This window comes from Anolis sagrei, chromosome 6, assembly GCF_037176765.1.
Source record: "Anolis sagrei isolate rAnoSag1 chromosome 6, rAnoSag1.mat, whole genome shotgun sequence".
NCBI lineage: Eukaryota > Metazoa > Chordata > Lepidosauria > Squamata > Dactyloidae > Anolis > Anolis sagrei.
Genome location: NC_090026.1, coordinates 110470719 through 110483866, shown reverse-complemented (window position 1 = coordinate 110483866; position 13148 = coordinate 110470719).

Sequence of the window (13148 nt, the reverse complement as noted above, 5' to 3'; positions counted from 1 at the left end):
GCAGGTGACAAGGTTTCTGTCTCTCAGCTCCTATGTCAGGTTCCTTCTTGCTGGCCTTTAAAAACACACCACCATTTGTAAGGTGTTAAGACCTCATGTGTGCTCCTAGAAAAATCACTGCAACCAACGGACGCCCTCATCTATCACTCTGTACTTAACTACTACTGCTTTTGGCTATCTAAACTCCCCAAAGGACTGTCATTCTAACCATAACTACCTAAGACTTGCCAAGACTCATTTTATGAGCTGCTGCAGAGAGTTTAGCTATTTAAGGCTGATTTTTAAACAATTTTCATTGGCGCTTGATGGTACGTGCTTGATTTATGATGCTGTAAATAACCACAAATAAGGTACATCTCCTTTTCAGTGGTAACACATAGATGAGGAGAAGACAGTGAGGGCAAATGGTTCCCAAGCGCTGCCCTGAAATGTATTCTTGGTTCAGTTCTGATCTTCTGGTGGAAATTTATGACAAATGCAGCCATATATTTCACTTTTTAAAAATGAAGACAAGGCTTTAAAAATAAGTAGTAAGAGAGCCAGGGTCCTCAGAAAAATACCATGGAATGCTCTGAGTTCACTGAACAAGAGGTCTTGAAAATTTGGCCTCTGCTATGGCTTCTTTAGCTGTCTGAATACTTCAAAATTGGCCAAGCCACACACATTTTCCTATTAGGCCATCCAGCATAGTTGCTGGGCCTACAGACATTACTATATATGAAAAATCTTGAACTGAAAAAGCCAAAAAGCCATTAAGGTCTTTGCTGGTGATCACCGCCTAAAATGACAACTGGAAACTAGAAAATATAGGACCTCATTAGAAAGTAATAGATTGAGTGTAGGGATAAGCCAACCTGTTAGAGTTTTCCAAACATTTCATGTTGATGACATGCTTTTTAGACATGCATCATTTCATGACACGGTCATTCAGTTTTACTAGTAAGCCAAAGGTTAAAGCAAACCCCTATAAGAGATACAGGCACATACATACATTGTAATAAAGTTTTCATTTATATATTTAAATACATAGTTTATTACTTATTTCACCTAGGCCAGTGGTTCTCAACCTTCCTATTGCCGCGACCCCTGAATAGAGTTCCTCATGTTGTGGTGACCCCCAATGATAAAATTATTTTTGTTGCTACTCCATAACTGTAATTTTGCTACTGTTATGAATTGTAATGTGAATGTCTGAGCCCGCGGTGGCGCTGTGGGTTAAACCCCTGTGCCGGCAGGACTGAAGACCGACAGGTCGCAGGTTCGAATCCAAGGAGAGGCGGATGAGCTCCCTCTATCAGCTCCAGCTCCTCATGCGGGGAGAGAAGCCTCCCACAAGGATGATAAAAACATCAAATCATCCAGGCATCCCCTGGGCAACGTCCTTGCAGTCGGCCAATTCTCTCACACCAGGAGTCACTCCTGACACGACAAAAAAAAAAAATCACTGGACCAAATTTGGCAGAATTAACTGATACACCCAAATTTGAATACTGGTGAGGTTGGGGATTGACGTTGTAATTTCGGAGTTTTAGTTGCTGGGATTTATAGTGAACCTACAAGGAAAGAGTATTCTGAACTCCACTAATGATGTAATTGATCCAATCTTGGCACACAGAACTCCCATGACCAACAGAAAAGACTGGAAGGGTTTGGGGGGCATTGACCTTGAGTTTTGGAATTGTAGTTCACCTACATCCAGAGAGCACTGTGGACTCAAACAATTATGGATCTGGACCAAACTTGGCACGAATACTCAATATGCCCAAATATGAACACTGGTGGAATTTGCGGAAAATAGACATGACATTTGGGAGTTTTCATTGCTAGGATTTATAGTTCACCTACAATCAAAAAGCATTCCGAACCTCACCAACAATAGAATTGGGTCAAACTTCTCACACAGAACCCCCATGACCAACAGAAAATACTGTGTTTTCTGATGGTCTTTGGTGACCTCTCTGACTCCCCCCTCACAACGCCCCCCCCCCGGGTCCCGACCCCCAGGTTGAAAATTGCCTTTCTAGTCCGACATTCAAACTACTCCACCACACTCACTAAGAAACAATCTTATACTAAACCAGGTCTTCTTGTTCAACTCTAAACCTAATTGTTAGGCCAACCTAGAGCAAACCCACAACATAAGAGAGGTATACAGAAGTCTCCTCTCCATGAATGGCAATAGCCCTCCAAATTTTCAGGAAAAAATCCTTCCCACGTTGAATGTGGAATCTTGTACATGAAAAGAGCATAATGTACCACTGAACTATGGACATTTCCCAAACCTTATGCTGAGGAAATAAAACAAAGATAATTGAAAAGTACGCTCAAATTCTTTGGCATTGGGATGGGGAAAGTAGATGTTAACAAACTTTTCCTTTTTTGCTATCTTCAGCCATGATGCCCCCAGGAAATTTTCCATTTTTCATCTCAAGTTTGCTTTTCCTTGTTTTGGAGGAATTTGCAATTATTCCTTGGATTATCGTGGAATCAGTCTGGTTTAGGTGTATGTTCCTTACACACTCCAGGGATGGAAAGTCAGTGCCATGTACATTCTTGGGGATAAATTATCCTATTGTATGTGCGACATGGCAAGGAGCTCCATAGGCGCTTGAAATATTTGTGGGATTATATCCAAACGCAGCACGGTCTGGCACGTGCTTTAATTAACTGTTGTTGCTTGTTGTGATTGTTGTTCCCAGAAAAACTAAGTTCCCCAGAGAATGTTATAGGGTTGGCCTGGAAAAAAATATCACGAGCTTTAGGAAATACTGTAAAATAAATCAGCTTTGTCACTTGCACTGTTCTTCATTAAAACTTGGTGGAGAGAGAATGAACTCTTATAGGTAACAGGGAAAGACAAAGGGAAATAAATGGTTGCAATAATGTAGAACTTTTTTTGTGGAAACACAGTAAAAAAAAAACAACTTCCATGGCTTAGGGATTTAGGGAATTGCAGTCCAAAATGTAACTTTTCCAAACCTTTTGATGTAACACCAAAGGCTAGAAGTTCACATTTTAGGAGTGATCCATCAGTCACTATGAGGCATATGCCAAACCTGTTTGAAAACAAGATTTTATTAAGGACTCCTACAGGATATATTTATAGTTTCCATTTTAAAAAGAAAAATGTGAAACAATAGTAATTGCAAGATCTAACCTTTTAGTCTCACGTCAACTTGTTCTATTTATATTCCTGTGGAAGGAGAGAATTTTTTGTGGGCTTTCTATCAAAATGATGCGCTGTTATTTCGGTGTTCTTCCGAATAAAGCAGAGAGTGTTTGAGGATTGGGACCTCCGTAGGGATACCAAGGTGCTTGTTTAGAAAGCTATTGTCTTCCCAACTCTGTTATATGCCTGCAAATCATAAACTGTCTACAGATGTCAATAGTTGAACAATTCCACCAGTGTTGCATCCAAAAACTCCTGCAAATCTCTTGGGAAGACAGGCAGACAAATGAATGTGTGCTGGAAGAAGCAAAGTCCACTAGCATTGAAGCGATGCTCCTACGCCATCAACTCCACTGGACTGGCCACGTTGTCCAAATGCCCAATCACTGTCTCCCAAAGCAGTTACTATACTTCCAAGTCAAGAACAGAAAACAGGAAAAGAGACAGGAAAGGAGATTTAAAGATGGGCTTAAAGCTAGCCTTAAAACTGTGACATAGAAACCAAAAACTGGGAATCCCTGGCCCTTGAGCGCTCTAACTGGAGGTCAGCTGTGATCAGAAGTGCTGTGGAATTTGAAGAGGCATGGATGGAGGACAAAAGAGAGAATTGTGCCAAGAGGAAGGTGCATCAAGCCAACCCTGACCAGGATCACCTTCCACCTGGAAACATATGTCCTCACTGTGGAAGAACATGTGGTTCAAGAAAAAGGCTCCACAGTCACCTATGTACTCACTGCCAAGACACTACACTTGGAAGGCCACCATATTCGGACATCAAAGGATCATCAAGGGATGCATCATATTTATTTATTTATTTATTTATTTATTTATTTAAAATGTTCTTCATTTTTTAAAAAAAATTTAACTTGGTTTACAATATTGATGCTCAATCCTGAACAATATGAGTGGAGAGCATTATTTGTTACTTCACCTCAAAGAACAAAATGTGTTTCTTAGGTCCAGCCTAGGGCAAGATATTAATATAGAAATGCTATAGACACTAACCTAGGACAAATCCTTTACTTCAACAGCCACCAGCATTTTGCAGATGAAACCCAGACAATGTATGATCAAAATAGCAAGAAGTATGGTAATAATGAGAAAGAACTCAACAATGAGAGAGACTGCAACAGTTTGCTTTTGTCTGAGTCTACTGAGAAGGGTCAACCTCTTCTATCTCATGCACACTATTCTTTTTTGCTTGAGACAATTTAAGCAAGCTGCAGTAGTTTGCTTTTGCCTGATCTACTGGGAAGGAAAACATTCATTTCTCTTCTCTCAACTGAATTAACTGGAAGAAGTAGAGAGAAACCAGGGCATTTTAAAAGCTGCTGAAAAAGTGAGATGACAGAGGATCAATTGGGGCTGTCCCTGCCAAACTCGGATAAGTAGAAAGCATGTACTTGGAAAGAACATCCTCTGACCTTCCTCTTCATTCCAGCTATTACGTCAATATGGCTGGCAAAGGGGTACGTTTTGTCAACATGCTGGATGTCAACCAATGAGAAATATCTTCCCTCCTTTTGCAATGAAACACAACTTTTCTTCTTATACTTATAGTTACAGGAGTTTGGCTTCAGTAAAGGATGGAAGTGGAATATGATATGGCTCAAGTGTTGATACCCCATGTCCTCTTGTGTCCGTCTGAAACTTTCTGGGCCTGTTCTGAGTTCTTGTCACTTCATTTGAATGGGTGCACACTAAGCTGTTAGATGCAGATTGTTTGCCCACCAAGGGCTACCTTTGAAATCAACCTTTTCGCCATGAGGGTCTCTGTTTCCTAGAAAAACAGTTTTCCTCTCTCAATGCACCATTTTCCACAACAGCTTAAAGCAAGGCATTTACCACATCATCAGTCATAAATAAAACACAACGCTGGAAGTTCTCTTAGCAGCATTATTCAGGGGCCCTTCTGAAACCAAAACACAAGCAAGAGGCCTTTTCTTTCCTCTTCAATTTCCTCACCAGCAACAGAGGTGGGAATTCAGCCTAGTGCTTATATTCCAAAATATGCCCCAGTATCTGTTTCACCCTGACACGTACCAGCATGAAAATGGCATTTAATGGGACAGGGATTTACAACTGGACATTAACCATGGGCATGTGGAAACGTTATTAGGTAAATTTATACTTAGCTACCCTTTGCTGCCTTCCCATAACAGCAACGAAAAGGGTAGTACAGATATCATGTGCCAAGTATAGCATTTGAGCCTGTTTTAATGGCATGGCAAGGAAGCAGCTTTGTGAGGAACCCGGTTGACTAATTGCCATATATCTTAATAAGAAACATCCCTGTAGTTTACTTCCTTCATTGGTTAGCACCTTGGCTATACTGTAAAAAGAGCGTCAGGTAGTGAAATGAAACGTTGAGGTAATAAATCACATTCTGTGAATTCCATGATGAAAGAAAGGTAGGATATAAATGTGCTAAATAAAACGAAATAAAATAAAAGTCTCACTGTACACGCCAGTCCTGCTCACCTTGAATTCATTCAGTGGACATTTTCTCATTGACTTCCACATAACCATGAAGAAGCCTCATGAAATTTTATAAGGTACCAATGGCTCATAAAATACTAATGAACTTCCTGGGCTCTCTCTTTTCCACAGTTCATTACTGTGATTGCAGTTTGCAAAAGAGTCTGGCAATCCACTTGTGCTATATTTCATCACCTCACCTCATACAAAGCAGTGACTGGGTTTGGATCCTGCACTGATGGAGCAACTGCTATGGGGCTAAGGTCCACTTTTCAGGTTGGTCTCACTAGGGGTGCATCTACACTGTGGGATGGATGCAGTTTGACATCCTTTCAACTGCCATGGCTCAATGATATGGTATTGTAGATGTTATAGCTTGGAACCCCAGGTTTTGGCGGTTGCCAAGGGAGCTTTTGCACAATTAAAAGTTGGGCGCCAGTTGCGTCTGTATCTTGGGAAATTGGACTTGGCCATGGAGGTCCATGCTCTTGTTACATCTCAAATAGACTACTGCAATGCCCTATGTGGGGTTGTGTTTGAAGACAGCCTAGAAGCTTCAAGTAGCCGAACAGGAGGCAGCCAGGTTCCTTACTGGAGTGGCGTACAGGGAGCATAAAACTCCTTGGTTGTGTCATCTCTACCGGCTGCTGGTTTGCTACCGGGCCCAATCCAAAGTGCTAGATTTGGACTCTAAAAGCCTAAATGGTTCTGGTACAACTTACTTAGCCAAATGCATCTCCCCTTATGATCCAATTGGAGCTTTAAGATCTGCTAGGGAGGCCCTGCCCTCAGTCCCACCCCCTTCGCAAGTGCGACTGATGAGGACGAGAGACAGGGCCTTCTCAGTGGTAGCCTCTAAGCTGTAGAACTACCTCCTCAGTGACATCAGACAGGCCCTATCCCTTCTGGTCTTCAGAAAAAAGTTAAAGACCTAATTCTGTGCTCAGGCATTTGGAGAATAAGATATTACAGATTTTGACACAGTCTGAATGAGGACTAAGGGTCAATCAATAAGTATAGAATTAAGACTTGGTACTTTATGTTTTGAACCTGTCTTATTGTTCTGTGTGTTTTATCTGCTTATGTGTTTTAATTGTTTTACAGTTTGATGGGGTACGTTTTTAATTGTTATGTTTATATGTGGCATTGAATTTTTGCTGGAGTCTGTAAGCTGCCTTGAGTCCCCTGCGGGGGGAGAAAGACAGGATCTAAATGAAGTAAGCAAATAAATAATAAACGGTTTCCCCTGACATTAAGTCTAGTTGTGTCCATCTCTGAGGGGTGGTGCTCATCTCCATTTCTAAGCCAAAGAGCTGGCGTTATCCGCAGACGTCTCCAAGGTCATGTGGCTGGCCAAAATAAATATAGTTTTACAAAATGTCTTTAGCTTTCTCTGACAAAAAGTGCTTGTGTCTCAGCAAACTGCAAATCCCAGGATGCAAGTCCTAGACAATGGTTCTCCAACAAATCAGAAAATCTCTAAGGTTTTGCACTACTGCAGATTGGTGCACTATACCACTGCACCTTAAACTGTGGGTCCCAACCAAACATGGGGTCCCCTTGGCTCAATATTGGAATCATGAAAAAAATGGCAATAGTACAAGGTTTTAGATTTACGCGAATCTGTCAGCAACCATGTGCAGTGTTTACAGTGCACTCTGCAGAAAATGCTTTTGCTATACTTAATAAAAAGGAAAATCAGTCTATTTAGTACTTAATAAAAAGGGAATTCAGGCTTGCAAATACTGATTTATTATCAGTAAATCTTTGCTGTTTTTAATACTTATATACCAGGGGCCATGTAAAAATTTCTCAGGCAAAAAGGGCTCGCGAGTGGTAAAGGTTTAAGAAGTCCTTCACTGTATAAACAGTGCTAAGCTTACATCAACATTCATGTCTGATCAAAATGTGTGTTTTCTCTCTCACACTTTCTTTGTCATGTCATGCCATGGCTTGCCAAAGGAACAATCAGATCATATATTGGTATATAGGTATCACCCCTTTTTTTAAAGGCAGACTTTTCCCTTCTTTTGGAGTTTAGTGGGCAAACAGCCTAGAAAGGCAAAGGCATCTGCCAGAGTATGAATTTCTGACCAGCATTGCATACCCAACGCCAGTCTCACTCCAATCATAAGTCAGGAATGCTCTCCTATTGCACCTTTCCAGCTTTCTCCTCGCTATTGTAATGACCCTGACAGAAACGCATGTTTCAAAGGTGCAAAAGTCAGCTTGGCGGGAAATGTACCAGAACTACTCTTTCCACTTACACATTTCCAGTGGTCCAAGAAACACAATTAATTAGTGTTATTGAGCTGGTTTTCTCCCTAATAAACTTATTTCAGAGTGGTTATATGACGAGCCAGGGGTACCATAGTCTGCATACTGAAGTAATTAGCAGGGCCTTTGATTCTATTACGACAAGTTAGAACACGTTGTTTGGAACACTCTGCACATGGAAAACACATGTTGCACTGAATCCTGTGTATAGTCATTTAGATTAGAGGTGTTGATGAATGGTGTGGAAATTATTACAGTCTGAAGGCATGTTATGGTCAGTACAGCTATGCGCTTCCCAGATGTATTATTTGAAAAAAGCTGTCCTTTGTTTTGAAACAAGCAAGAAAACATGCAAGTGTTGGAATGTACATAGATCTGTCTGTTTGACTTTGTTCCTCTGTAGGCCTTTTAAGCAAACAAATGAAGAAAAACACAGAACTAAAGCTCAAAGCTTTAACATATAACTGAGGAAATCTGAGAAAGGAATATATGACAGGTTAGTTACATCATAGCCGTAACAGCATGTTAAACTTAGTGTTCTTACATCTAAAATAGCGTCTTGTCTTATGATGCTATGAGGTCAGCCAAAGAGTTTAGATTCCACCCAAAGCTTTCTGGTCAGTTTGGAGAGCTCTTTCCAGAAAGCAGTAGATTCTATTCCATTTGAAAACAACATTGAAATTTTGGATTGTTAAGTGTGCTGGCATGGCTGTGCCAGAAGATTTGAATTTCCTTTTCATGCACTTTTAGTTTTTATGAATCTATTTGGGCCATGCATTTTGCAATTGGGTAGCTTTCCCCAGGTTGCAGTCATAGGGCCAACAACCTATCAATCATCATTAGAGCCTTTAGATCCACCCCTCTCCCCAGGTTTGGAAGGAAAAGGGGACTTTTAGCTCAGTCTCACAGTTTGGAGCCTTACAGCAGTACGTGTAGGCTTTCTCTGTCCCACCTACAAAAAGCTTCACTTCTTACAGCTTTTGCTGGGGTTAAAGAAACAGATCTACAGCCAGCTTTTGCTGGGGGAAAAGGAAAACCCCTACAGCTTTGCTGGGGAGTAAAGTTACAGTTCCACAGCTTTGCTGGGAGAATATAGCCAGCTTTGCTAGAAAATAAAGGAATGGTTCCACGGCCTTCGTGGGGCAAATCTACAGGACACCAGCTTGGCAGATCTACAGCAACCATTGCCTGGTAAGGGACCACTAGGGCTATCCATAACACAGCTTGGAGCCAGGAGTTGGGGCCTCATGCCAGCAGGGTAAAGAAAGATTGCCCAAGGAGGGGTCGGAAGGTTTCCCTAAAGAGGAATGGAACAGTTAATCAAGCAGTTGCCTGTCCCTTATCGGCAGATTGAGAAAGCTACCAGTTTATCAAGATTATATAGCATTTAATTGTTCGAAGATTTAAGCCTTAATAAAGAACTTTGTTGAACCTATTTTGAGCCTCTACAGAACTTTGTGTTGGGAAACCTATGGGACCCTTTAGCTGAGGCACCCCAGCATCCCATTCGACATACAAAAAGCACGTCCTGTAAACAGACATTGTCATAGGCCCAGTGAGCGACAGCATATTAAGGCTATATAGACTGCGAGCTTCTGGAAACTATAGTCCAAAAAGCAAATTTTCCATATATGGTATTCAAATAAAATATGAGGACACTGTACATACACACACTTCTCCAAGGCAGTATTTCTGAGATTTCTCCACTTTGCCCTGAGAAACTGAGAGAAGGGACTAAGGGCACTTCCAGACATAGGGAAAACCCACACCGAAGTGGGTTTTAAAAACCTGCTTCAACCTTGGTTTTGGTCCCCATGCCTGCCCAAAAGAACGGGCTTTCCCAGTTGGATGTCCAACCCTCCAACCCCCTCCCCCCCCACCACCACCACCACCAAAGCTCGTAAAATAAGTAAAAATGTACCGGGCTGCCATTAACCTCCTGTGGCAGGCCTCTTGATGCATAGAAATCATGTGCCGTTTGGGGGGTTGGCAGGAACGTTTTTTCTCCTCACCCCCCCTCACCCGAGTTTCCTGGTGTGTCATTTCTACATGCCAGGAGGCCTGCCAGAGGAAGTTAATGATGGACCCATTAAGCTTTTATTTATTTTAAGGGCTTTTGGGGGGGGGGGTTGGGTAGTGGGGTGCTCTCTTGCATCTCTGGGCTCACAGGCCCCATAGCTTATTAGACCCAGGCCTTTCAGGAAGGCCCGGGTTTAATGGTGTATTTAATTTATTTGGGACAAAGCAGAGTTTACCTGCTTTGTCCCAATTTTATTTATTGTTTATTTGTTTACTATATTTGTATACCACCTTTATTAGCCCACAGGTGACTCAAGGCAGTTTACAGTCGGCAACAATTCAATCCCCAAATACCATAACATGCAATTAAAAACATTAACATATAATATAAAACCATAGCAAGATCAATATAAACATATATTTTCTTTTACTGGAGGTGTTGTTTGGATGCCTCTGGCAAAGGTCCGACTGGCCCCGCATTTTGGAGGCTGTCTGGAAACACCCTAAGGCCTCTTCTACACTGCCTTATATCCGAGGATCTGATCCCAGACTATCTGGCAGTGTAGACTCATATAATCCAGTTCAGAGCAGATAATCTGGGATCCGATCCTGAGATATAGGGCAGTGTAGAGAACCTTAAATCCCCAGCCTTGGTTCATCTACATTTTAAAAACTCTATTTGTTTTTACCATTAGCTTATTTCCATTAATGTGCATAAAGAATAAGCTGGAACTCCATCAGATGGTAGAACCAAGGTAGTGCCTAACCTTAGTTCTACCAGCTGGCCATCATTTCATAATCCCCAAAAACTAATACATGTTCAAAGTTCAGACCTTATAGGCCTCAAGGGCATCTATGCCTGTCACAGAATCTAAGGATTCTAGAGAAAATGGTTCTTTATCCATCCCACCATCTCCTTCTTTTGGAAAGTCCATCTGCATTGCATAGAAACTTGCTTCACTCAACACTATAAATGACTGATGAGGCTATTTCTATGGCAAAAGAAGAGGGCCATTCCAGCTGGCAGCAGTCTCGATGGCAAATCATTTGATGTAGTGCAGGGTTCCAGCAGCCAGATCAAAATCCCATCCTGGCGAAGAGCAGGAAAGCATTCCCAGCCTCGCAATTGCCCAAAAGACCTCTCGCCTAATTAACAGCGGCAGGTGGATGGCTCTGCATCTCCCTAGCTTTGTTTTCATAGCTATCGCATATGGCTGGGCTGAAAGGTTCCTCTCCTCTACGAATTTGACACTTATGAGGTGAAATTATTTGGGTGATAAGTATCATTCCCCACCACCACACACAAGAAACTCATAAAAACCTAATCTCTATCAATTTATGAGGGAAAGAATTAGGTATAATATTAAAGCATAAGGTGTCAGCTGGGCTTGTTCCATTTTAATTTAAAAGCAAGAGTTCAGAGGAAAGCTTTCTTTCCCCCAGATTTCTCCTACGTGGATATGGGTGTGCAAAGATCACCAAGTCAGCCTCCTTATAAAGGTTCATTCCTATTTTTTAGGCAATGGCAAAGTTAAGATAGGATGGTAACCCATTGAAATCCCTGTTGGTTGAGTTTTAGTCACAGTACAATGGTCACGTCAATATTCGAAGGAACAGGTGGCTAGTACAACTTGGTTCCTCTTAGCACACTGTGCATTACAATGATCAGCAGCAGGCACACAGAGCCAACATGGCCAGTTGTGCATACAGACCTGGTTTGGGGAGGATTGATCCACGATTCTGGGAATTGTAGTTCACCAACATCATTATGTATTTTCTAATGGGAGCATTTATTTAAAAACTAAATCAAAGACTGGCTTTTTCTAATAAATAGTGTTGCTAATTAACTAAAAGATATTACCTAACAAACAATGTCTTTTTAAATAACCTGGGCACCGCTGGGTACCTAAGCTAGTAAGGTAATAAATAAATGTCACTTTTCTGTCATTTCAGGGTCATGAAGAATAGACAAGTTATTAGGACTGGCTTTAGATTGCTATTTCTGGGATATCCTATAGCAGTTATGGGCAAGCTTTGACCCTCCAGGTGTTTAGGACTTCAACTCTCACAATTCCTAACAGCCTAAGTTAGAGAGTTCTGAACCAGTATAGTTTTCTTCATATTTAGGCGGTAGGCTGTTAAGAATTGTGGGAATTGAAGTCCAAAACTCCTGGAGGGCGGCAGTCCAGTCCTGTCCTATAGGCACTCTCAGTCTCAAATGAAGGCAAAGGATAATCTCCCTTTGAACAAATTATGTCAAGAAAAGACTGTGATGGGGTGGCCATAAGTCAGAAATTACTTGAAGGCACATGGCAACAACAACATATTGCAGGAATACAATTAAGAATTTACCATAGATTGGCAAAAGTATGATAGCTGGGACCCTACGCTGGTTGTGCAACGCGGGTCTGAATTAATGAGGGGAACACTTTTGCCCATAGTTCTATACTCTTGCCCTCATATTACAAAAGATCACTTTCTGTTGATACCTCAGATTACATTGAAAGGACAATGTGACAGGCAGTTTCAGTAGTCTTTCCTCATAGTTGGCTTGCTAGTCTAATCTATTTACTTCTTTGGTAATGTGACTAAACCAGAAACTACTAGAAACTTTGCTGAGAGCCTGGGAACAAGAGCCCTACTGCGTTTTCCATCAGACTCTGCAAAAGTCAACAAGATGGCAGCACCATCTCGGCTCAGTTCTGAGACAAACCAGTCCCCTTGCCCTGAATGTTTCCACAGCCATTAGCAACCCATAAACTGTAAGCTCCTTGATCTTTCAAAATATGCTGTAAGGAAGCCAAACCTCTTCTATAACCACCCAAGCTTTCTTCTCCTTCTCTAATGGCAATGGTTCTCTCCCATGTTGTAAATAACCCCCACCCTATGCCGAAAGCTGTTATAGAAATTAAGCATCTCCTCTCATTTGATAGCTTATATTGCCAAAGCTTTGCCAAATTCATTGATTTCATTCGCACTTCTTACATGGTCTTTCCATTATTCTTTCCTACTGGGAAATTCTATCGAATGGCTTTCTTCTGCACATTCTTCAAGCTCCACCACATGAAAGAGCTTGTAAGTAACATTACCAAGTGTAGGGTATGGAGTCCCATCACGTTTCACCTTAAGTAGTCATTTGCACCTGTGCAAAACAAGGGTAAGTTCACTACATGCTCAGCTGGCCTCCAAGTCTAGCGGATGAGCA